Source organism: Ranitomeya variabilis, chromosome 2, assembly GCF_051348905.1.
Source record: "Ranitomeya variabilis isolate aRanVar5 chromosome 2, aRanVar5.hap1, whole genome shotgun sequence".
NCBI lineage: Eukaryota > Metazoa > Chordata > Amphibia > Anura > Dendrobatidae > Ranitomeya > Ranitomeya variabilis.
Genome location: NC_135233.1, coordinates 475,556,082 through 475,566,432, shown reverse-complemented (window position 1 = coordinate 475,566,432; position 10,351 = coordinate 475,556,082). Strand labels below are relative to the sequence as shown.

At 43.3% G+C, this 10,351-nt stretch overlaps 1 long non-coding RNA gene across 4 annotated transcripts in view; it reads right to left on the bottom strand.

Annotated features, from left to right (window-relative positions):
* Window positions 1-1,444: 1,444 nt before the first annotated feature.
* The window catches only part of LOC143806839 (uncharacterized), a 71,662-nt gene continuing 62,755 nt past the window's right edge, over window positions 1,445-10,351 (bottom strand). For 2 of the 4 annotated variants that reach the window (XR_013221568.1, XR_013221569.1), the window contains 3 exons: window positions 4,451-4,558; window positions 3,856-3,904; window positions 1,445-1,756 (listed from right to left, as the gene is read on the bottom strand). This is a non-coding gene — a long non-coding RNA (uncharacterized LOC143806839). The remainder of the gene's footprint in view (window positions 1,757-3,855; window positions 3,905-4,450; window positions 4,559-10,351) is intronic. The other 2 variants (XR_013221570.1, XR_013221571.1) reach the window with 2 other exon arrangements.

Sequence of the window (10,351 nt, the reverse complement as noted above, 5' to 3'; positions counted from 1 at the left end):
AACCAGAGTAGAAAGAGAAGTGGGAGGCCCCGCTGCACAACAGAGCAACAAGACAAGTACAGTACATTAGAGTCTGTAGTTTGAGAAATCGACGCCTCACAGGTCCTCAACTGGCAGCTTCATTAATTAGTACACGCAAAACGCCAGTGTCAACGTCTAGAGTGAAGAGGTGACTCCGGGATGCTGGCCTTCAGGGCAGAGTGGCAAAGAAAAAGCCATATCTGAGACTGGCTAATAAAAGGAAAGATTAATATGGGCAAAACAACACAGACATTGGGCAGAGGAAGATTGGAAAAAGTGTTATGGACAGACGGATCCAAGTTTGAGGTGTTTGGATCACACAGAAGAACCTTTGTGAGATGCAGAACTGAAAAGATGCTGGAAGAGTGCCTGACGCCATCTGTCAAGCATGGTGGAGGTAATGTGATGGTCTGGGGTTGCTTTGGTGCTGGTAAAGTGGGAGATTTGTACAAGGTAAAAGGGATATTGAATAAGGAAGGCTATCACTCCATTTTACAATGCCATGCCATACCCTGTGAACAGCGCTTGATTGGAGCCAATTTCATCCTACAACAGCACAACGACCCAAAGCACACCTCCAAATTATGAAATAACTATTTAGGGAAGAAGCAGGCAGGTGGTATTCTATCTGTAATGGAGTGGCCAGCACAGTCACCAGATCTCAACCCCATTGAGCTGTTGTGGGAGCAGGTGGACCGTATGGTGCAAAAAGTGCCCATCAAGCCAAACCATCTTGTGGGAGGGGCTTCTGAAATCATGTGGTGAAATTTCTCCAGATTACCTCAGTAAATTAACTGCTAGAATACCAAAGGTCTGCAATGCTGGAATTGCTGCAAAGGCAGCATTCTTTGACGAAAGCAAAGTCTGAAGGAGAAAATTATTATTTCAAATAAAAATCTTTTTTTGAACCTTGTCAATGTCTGGACTAGATTTTCAATTCATTTGGCAGCCCATGTGATTAATAAAAGTACGAGTTTTCATGGAAAACACAAAATTGTCTGAGTGACCCTAAACTTTTGAACGGTAGTGTATATATATTTAGGTCTTGTTTTGTTAACAATACTGTTATTTACTTAAGAGGCTGCTGTGGCCTTTATATTCCATCATCATGCAGCATTCTTGTCTGGCTTATTTATGCTTATGAGAGGAAGAAGGGGGAAGAAGCACTGTTGTCATGATAGTGATTGATAATCTCTGCAGAAAATGACATAGCGGCCTTATGTTTAGCTTAGTGGGTATTCTGAATAGTGCAAAGATGATGCTAGAATTATATAATTTGCATTCATAAAAATAGTGAAATAAATGAAAAAAATAATAACATTATATTTAATATAAAACATTACTTAAACAATAGGTCATATTCTGCTTGCACATTCCCTTAAAGAATCTCACACCACAGGACGCCTTTGAAGGTCTTGTAAAGTCCAGGTCTTGACGGACCACCACTGTTTTTGCTGGACAAGAGGGACCTACCTACACAATTTTAGGTCATCTTCTCTGTACGTGCACACCATTTAGAGCCCAGACAGACAGCTTGCAGACCTGGTGTGCACCGAGATATGCACTGAAAATACTATTGATTCATACAGAAACTATATTGCCTTTCATGAGTAGGGTACATTAAACTTATTAAATACAGCTTGAATGGTGGAATCTTTTGATTTCTTGGTCTGACAATCTGATGGAACAGTTTATCCTAGTCACAATGCATGGTCTCACTTTAAATGACTACTTCCTGGACGGAAAAAACAAAAACATGAAAATAATTATTTAGTGTACAATAGAATTAAAGAAAATATTTTTCATATTTCACTTTTATGCTGAAATTGGATTTCTTAAATTCCCAATGTCTGATACTGCATGGCTGACATATTTTTATAACATGTGAGAAGCCAGTGTGATATTCATATTCTTAAAGGGAATCTGTCTACATGATTTCTCCCCCAAAGCTATTTATATGTACATGTATCTCTTTCAAGGACAAGTCCAGCAATACCTTTACAGGGCCAGTCCGTTCCTCCGTTACTGAGAAATCAGTGTTCGATTTAATATGCAAATGATAAATGAAGGACTGTGGTAAATCTGAAGCCTCTGTCACTCCAGCTCTATTCCTGACCATCATTGCTTCCTCCTGCTTGACTGATGGCTTCTCTACCTAAAGTCACACAGCATAGAGGCTGTTAGACAAACAGGAGGAGGCAGTGCTGACCAATGAATAGAGGTGGAGAGACTGAGGCATCAGATCTACCATAGTCCTTCAGCCTCATTTGCATATCAATTCAAAAGCTGATTTATCAGTAACGGGTTAACAGCTTGGCCATATAAAGGTATCTCTGGTCTTCTCTTTGAAAGAACTACAAGAGCACATAAATAGTTTGGGGGTAAAATCCTTCTGACAGATTCACTTTAAGCCCTATATTTTGTGAGCATATTGGCTCTGCAATGTATTCCCACATAAACAGTTTAGGATATGTTCACACTTATACAGCCCTCCCTGCTGAGCATTAATTAAGGGTTCTTTCAGAATCCCCCCAAAAATGGATTCTGACAGGAACCCCAATATATCCCCAATGGAGCCATTCCCTTAAGTGAAGCCAATTAAGTCACTGCTTGGCCTCCATCCAGAAAGTGTTTCTCTTTTCCCGACATTCAGAAATCCAGTTTTTCAGAGATTCTGACAGAAACTCCGATATAATGCTAAGTGTGAACCTAGCCTTAGAACTAGAAGCGTTTCATCTGGGGATGCCTCCTCTCCCTCTTTATCTGATACCATAGGAATCCTATATTAGATTATCATACCTACTTGAAACCACAATTTAGGCTCTTGGAAATTAGCCTCAATATAATACAATTTAGTAATAAATGAGGTTACTAGAGGATTTCCTTAGACAAATCTATCTTACTTCCTAATTTTCAGCTTTGCTTTCAGAATAGAAACTTTCCAGTCTTTCGATTTCTCCGATGCCTCATTAGCACTTTCTGTGTAGGTCTAATGATACTTGTGGTACATGTGGTCAGTTTAGTATGTGGAAGTAAAACGGGCATTACAAAACTTCCTGTGTACCCAGGCCAATTTTTATATATTCTGTTACTGTGTGAAAATCCAAACTTAAATTTTCTTTTTCACGTATGAAATATGGAATACCTAAGACCAGAACTTCTGGTTAACGAGCAATGTTACCTAGCAAGCGAGATGGCCAAAAATGATTCATTCCGTAAGATTAATAGATTCACTAATAAGCAATTGCAGTGGGAGACACATTGTTGTTCTTTAACTATGGCCAGTGACTAAGTGGAATAGGCTTCCCCCATCCAGTCTGCATATTGAGTCACATCAGGAGTCTCCAGCCTGTGACCAGACTTCCTCCACAACCATTTGTTAGGCAACAGACAGGACAGAACTTCCTAATGCATAATTTAAAAAAAGTGAATCTGGTTTTTACAAGACATTTTTTTCCTAAAAAGTTTATTTTATTCTAAATTATAATATCAGAGTAACAATTGTGCCTATGCAACAAAAAAATGTGAAAAAATAAAAACTTTCCACTTTTGTGTTGTGTCTTCTCTAATAAAGCTCTGCATAGTCACTCCTCTATGAGTAGGAGCACAGCCAGGCGTCCGTAAAAATTGGACCGAGATCACAACGCAATGCACGGTCTGGCCGCAGGTCTCCTAACAAAAGCATGACAGCGGTATAGAAATATGTGACGCTGTCATGGTTGGGAGAGTCCAGTTTGTGCTCTGCGTTCCGATCTCCGACAAATTTATATGGTCGTCTGACTGTGCCCTAACAGAAATGTATGGTCGTCTCTGCTTTTTAAAATGTCTACTTACATCTCCTTGATTGACCTTTGTGTGAAAAAATGGTTTCTGTCCTGAAATTCTAAAAAAGAACTCAGTAAATAGGTTGAAAGATTTCATAATAATATTCTATAAGAAGTACCCCGCTAAAAGAAAGCTTTCTTTTGAACATGGGCGTACAAATAAGAATTGAGGCGCCATACCAGACCTTGGAATAGGGCTCTGCTCTGTCAGTACTCGAAAAGTTTATGGTTATAAGCAGCCAATCATTGGCTGATGACTGGCTGCAGCAGTTATGTGATACCACTAGAAGATATTGATGTCAGTAGATGTGTGGGGGAGACAACGTTAAGTATGAAGAAACGGTGCCAGTCTAGATGAGTATCGCTTTTTTTTCTGTATTGACCAATACATGGTCTTTATTTGTACAACCCCTTCAAGGATCTTTATGGCCAACCAGGAAATGGAGATTACTTTACAGCTAAGCTGGACCTGGAATGGCTCCAGAAATTAGACTCAACAGACCATTTGATCAACATGATCACAGATCACTAAGGTTGTTACCTGTTCCATTGCCTAAGGCAGCACTTTGCTGTAGGGCGGATGTGAGCTAGTAAATTTTTCTAACCTTTTCCCTGTCGGTCTTCTCATGGGAACTGTCCCTCTTTCCCCTGCTCTCGTAATGTGGAGTGCGCAGTATCGTCTCTTCGAACTGCTATTCTACCAATCACTGGGTCTGAGAAGAAAGGGAGGAGTACCACAAAAGTAACATTGTTTGTGCACATCAAACACATGCAGAAAATTTGCAGGGTGTGAGATATTTGACGGGGGCCTTTAGGTGGGTTAATATAAAGCTATGTTCACGCTAGACTCGTGGCTTCCATTTATTCTAAAAAGTCATGAAGCTATAAATTGGATACCATCAGCATCAGACAGACTTATTGTAGTCTAGAGTCTGTTATTTTGTCAAGCAGTATACAAATAGTTTGTTAGAACAGAATGTTTTATGCAACCTATTGGCTGTAGCAATCCTCAAAGTCATAAACTACCCATGCCAGATAAATTAGCATAAGAAACCTAGCTAGAAACTCCATTTGAAGACATGTTTCAGAGTGTTTACCCCTCATCAGTGCAAAGAAGGAGAACTAATTTGCCTAGGTGATTGGCATCTGACAGGTGGTCTAAAGGGTAAATTTTCTCCTTGTGGAAAGCAATAAGTTGTCGTAGGGAGACTGTTGTGAATTAGACTTTTTTGGCTCCCTCTTGTGGTCTCTAGTGATATGACTCTGGGATTGTCTTTCCTCAGTTTGGCACCCACCTGGGTCGTTAGTCCAGGGGTGTTGTTATATAAACTTCCTGGATCCTCAGTCCAGTGCCTGGCATCGTTGTAATCAGTTCCTTTCTGTTTGCTCCTGTCTGCTGGTCCTGGATCTTGCAAAATTAAGCTAAGTCTTGCTTCCTTGTTTTTTGGTTATTTGAATTGCTATTATTTTTTGTCCAGCTTGTACTAAATGTGATTCCTGATTCTGCTGGAAGCTCTAGGGGGCTGGTGTTCTCCCCCCGGGCCGTTAGACGGTTCGGGGGTTCTTGAATATCCAGCGTGGAAATTTTGATAGGGTTTTTGCTGACCGTATAAGTCATCTTACTATATTCTGCTATTAGTCAGTGGGCCTCTCTTTGCTAAATATCTAGTTCATTCTTACGTTTGTCTTTTCTCCTTACCTCACCGTTATTATTTGTTGGGGGCTTGTATCCAACTTTTGGGGTCTTTTCTCTGGAGGCAAGAAAGGTCTATCTTTTCCCTTCTAGGGTTAGTTAGTTCTCCGGCTGGCGCGAGACGTCTAGAACCAACGTAGGCACGTTCCCCGGCTGCTGCTATTTGTGGTGCTAGGATTAGATATATGGTCAGCCCAGTTACCACTGCCCTATGAGCTGGTTTTTTGTGTTTGCAGACTTGGTATGTATTTTTGAGACCCTCTGCCATTGGGATCATAACAGTATGCCAGGCCAAGGTTGAATGTTTAATGCATTGCAGAAGTGGGATTACAAGAAAGGAAAGTCTGAGTTTTTTTTTTTCCTTTCCTCTCTTTTTTCCTCCCCTTTACCTCTGAGTGGCTTGTGCTTGCTGCAGACATGAATGTCCAGACTTTGATTACAAGTGTGGATCAGCTTGCTGCTCGTGTGCAGGGTATACAAGATTTTGTTACCAGTAGTCCAATGTCTGAACCTAAAATACCTATTCCTGAGCTGTTCTCTGGAGACCGATTTAAGTTTAGGAATTTCAGGAATAATTGTAAATTGTTTCTATCTCTGAGACCCCGTTCATCTGGAGATTCAGCTCAGCAAGTAAAAATTGTTATCTCTTTCTTACGGGGCGACCCTCAGGATTGGGCCTTCTCGCTAGCGCCAGGAGATCCGGCATTGGCAAATGTTGATGCGTTTTTTCTGGCGCTCGGATTGCTTTACGAGGAACCCAATCTTGAAATTCAGGCAGAAAAAGCCTTGTTGGCTATTTCTCAGGGGCAGGATGAAGCTGAAGTGTATTGCCAAAAATTTCGGAAATGGTCCGTGCTTACTCAGTGGAATGAGTGTGCTCTGGCCGCAAATTTCAGAAATGGCCTTTCTGAAGCCATTAAGAATGTGATGGTGGGTTTCTCCATTCCTACAGGTCTGAATGATTCCATGGCGCTGGCTATTCAAATTGACCGGCGTTTGCGGGAGCGCAAAGCCACGAATCCTCTGGTGGTGTTGTCTGAACAAACACCTGATTTAATGCAATGTGGTAGAATTCAGACTAGAAATGAACGGAAAAATCATAGACGTCAGAATGGGTTGTGTTTTTACTGTGGTGATTCTACACATGTTATCTCAGCATGCTCTAAACGCCTAACTAGGGTTGTTAGTCCTGTCGCCATTGGTAATTTGCAACCTAAATTTATTTTGTCTGTGACTTTAATTTGCTCATTGTCCTCCTACCCTGTTATGGCGTTTGTGGATTCAGGTGCTGCCCTGAGTCTTATGGATCTGTCGTTTGCCAAGCGCTGTGGTTTTGTTCTTGAGCCTTTGGTAAATCCTATCCCTCTTAGAGGTATTGATGCTACGCCATTGGCGGAAAATAAACCGCAGTTTTGGACACAGGTAACCATGTGCATGACTCCTGAACATCGGGAGGTGATTCGTTTTCTTGTTCTGCATAAAATGCATGATTTGGTCGTTTTGGGTCTGCCATGGTTACAGACCCATAATCCAGTCTTGGATTGGAAGGCAATGTCTGTGTCAAGTTGAGGCTGTCAGGGAATTCATGGTGACTCCCCGCCGGTGTCTATTGCTTCCTCTACTCCTTCGGAAGTTCCTGAGTATTTGTCTGATTACCAGGATGTATTCAGCGAGTCCAGCTCCAGTGCTCTTCCTCCTCATAGGGACTGTGACTGCGCTATAGATCTGATTCCAGGTAGTAAATTTCCTAAGGGAAGATTATTTAATCTGTCTGTACCTGAGCATACCGCAATGCGTTCGTATATCAAGGAATCTCTGGAGAAGGGGCATATCCGTCCATCCTCTTCCCCTCTTGGTGCGGGATTCTTTTTTGTGGCCAAGAAGGACGGATCTTTGAGACCTTGTATTGACTATCGGCTTCTGAATAAAATCACTGTTAAATTTCAGTATCCTTTGCCTCTGTTGTCGGACTTGTTTGCCCGGATTAAAGGTGCCAAGTGGTTCACCAAGATAGATCTTCGTGGTGCGTACAACCTTGTGCGCATTAAGCAAGGAGATGAATGGAAAACTGCATTTAATACGCCCGAAGGTCATTTTGAGTACTTGGTGATGCCTTTCGGGCTCTCTAATGCTCCTTCAGTGTTTCAGTCCTTTATGCATGATATTTTCCGGAAGTATCTGGATAAATTTATGATTGTTTATCTGGATGATATTCTGGTTTTTTCTGATGATTGGGACTCGCATGTAGAGCAGGTCAGGATGGTGTTTCAGGTTTTGCGTGAGAATGCTTTGTTTGTTAAGGGCTCAAAGTGTCTCTTTGGAGTACAGAAGGTTCCCTTTTTGGGTTTTATTTTTTCCCCTTCTGCGGTGGAGATGGACCCAGTCAAGGTCCGAGCTATTCATGATTGGACTCAACCCACGTCAGTTAAGAGTCTTCAGAAGTTCTTGGGTTTTGCTAACTTCTACCGTCGTTTTATCGCTAATTTTTCTAGCGTTGTTAAACCTTTGACGGATATGACCAAGAAAGGTTCTGATGTTGCTAACTGGGCTCCTGCAGCCGTGGAAGCTTTTCAAGAGTTGAAGCGCCGGTTTACTTCAGCGCCTGTTTTGTGCCAGCCTGATGTCTCACTTCCCTTTCAGGTTGAAGTGGATGCTTCTGAGATTGGGGCAGGGGCCATTTTGTCGCAGAGAGGCCCTGGTTGCTCTGTAATGAGACCATGTGCTTTCTTCTCTAGGAAGTTTTCGCCTGCTGAGCGGAATTATGATGTTGGCAATCGGGAGTTGCTGGCCATGAAGTGGGCATTTGAGGAGTGGCGTCATTGGCTCGAGGGTGCTAAGCATCGTGTGGTGGTCTTGACTGATCACAAGAATCTGATGTATCTCGAGTCTGCTAAACGCCTGAATCCTAGACAGGCCCGTTGGTCATTGTTTTTCTCCCGTTTTGACTTTGTGGTCTCGTATTTACCAGGTTCAAAGAATGTGAAGGCTGATGCTCTTTCAAGGAGCTTTGTGCCTGACTCTCCTGGAGTCGCAGAACCAGTTGGTATTCTTAAAGAGGGAGTAATCTTGTCAGCCATTTCTCCGGATTTGCGACGTGTGTTGCAGAGATTTCAGGCTGGTAGACCTGACTCTTGTCCACCTGACAGACTGTTTGTTCCTGATAAGTGGACCAGCAGAGTCATTTCCGAGGTTCATTCCTCGGTGTTGGCAGGGCATCCGGGAATTTTTGGCACCAGAGATCTGGTGGCTAGGTCCTTTTGGTGGCCTTCCTTGTCACGGGATGTGCGGTCATTTGTGCAGTCCTGTGGGACTTGTGCTCGGGCTAAGCCTTGCTGTTCTCGTGCCAGCGGCTTGCTCTTGCCCTTGCCTGTCCCGAAGAGGCCTTGGACACACATTTCCATGGATTTCATTTCAGATCTTCCGGTGTCTCAAGGTATGTCTGTCATCTGGGTGGTATGTGATCGCTTTTCCAAGATGGTCCATTTGGTATCTTTGCCTAAACTGCCTTCCTCTTCCGATCTGGTTCCCTTGTTCTTTCAGAATGTGGTTCGTTTACACGGCATTCCTGAGAATATCGTGTCTGACAGAGGATCCCAGTTTGTTTCCAGGTTCTGGCGATCCTTTTGTGCTAAGATGGGCATTGATTTGTCGTTTTCGTCTGCCTTTCATCCTCAAACTAATGGACAAACGGAGCGAACTAATCAGACTCTGGAGGCTTATTTGAGGTGTTTTGTTTCTGCAGATCAGGATGATTGGGTGACCTTCTTGCCGTTGGCTGAGTTTGCCCTTAATAATCGGGCTAGTTCCGCTACCTTGGTTTCGCCATTTTTTTGCAACTCTGGTTTCCATCCTCGTTTTTCCTCGGGACATGTGGAGCCTTCTGACTGTCCTGGGGTAGATTCCGTGGTGGATAGGTTGCAGCAAATCTGGAATCATGTGGTGGACAACTTGAAGTTGTCACAGGAGAAGGCTCAGCGTTTTGCCAACCGCCGCCGCGGTGTGGGTCCCCGACTTCGTGTTGAGGATTTGGTGTGGCTGTCTTCTCGATTTGTTCCTATGAAGGTCTCCTCTCCTAAATTTAAGCCTCGCTTCATCGGTCCTTACAAGATATTGGAAATCCTTAATCCTGTGTCCTTTCGCTTGGATCTTCCGGTGTCGTTTGCCATTCACAACGTGTTCCATAGGTCTTTGTTGCGGCGGTACGTTGTACCTGTGGTTCCTTCTGTTGAGCCTCCTGCTCCGGTGTTGGTTGAGGGCGAGTTGGAGTACGTGGTGGAGAAGATCTTGGATTCTCGTCTCTCCAGGCGGAGGCTTCAGTATCTGGTCAAGTGGAAGGGCTATGGTCAGGAGGATAATTCCTGGGTGGTTGCCTCTGATGTGCATGCGGCCGATTTAGTTCGTGCCTTTCACGCTGCTCATCCTGATCGCCCTGGTGGTCTTGGTGAGGGTTCGTTGACCCCTCCTTAAAGGGGGGGTACTGTTGTGAATTAGACTTTTTTGGCTCCCTCTTGTGGTCTCTAGTGATATGACTCTGGGATTGTCTTTCCTCAGTTTGGCACCCACCTGGGTCGTTAGTCCAGGGGTGTTGTTATATAAACTTCCTGGATCCTCAGTCCAGTGCCTGGCATCGTTGTAATCAGTTCCTTTCTGTTTGCTCCTGTCTGCTGGTCCTGGATCTTGCAAAATTAAGCTAAGTCTTGCTTCCTTGTTTTTTGGTTATTTGCATTGCTATTATTTTTTGTCCAGCTTGTACTAAATGTGATTCCTGATTCTGCTGGAAGCTCTAGGGGGCTGGTGTTCTCCCCCCGGGCCG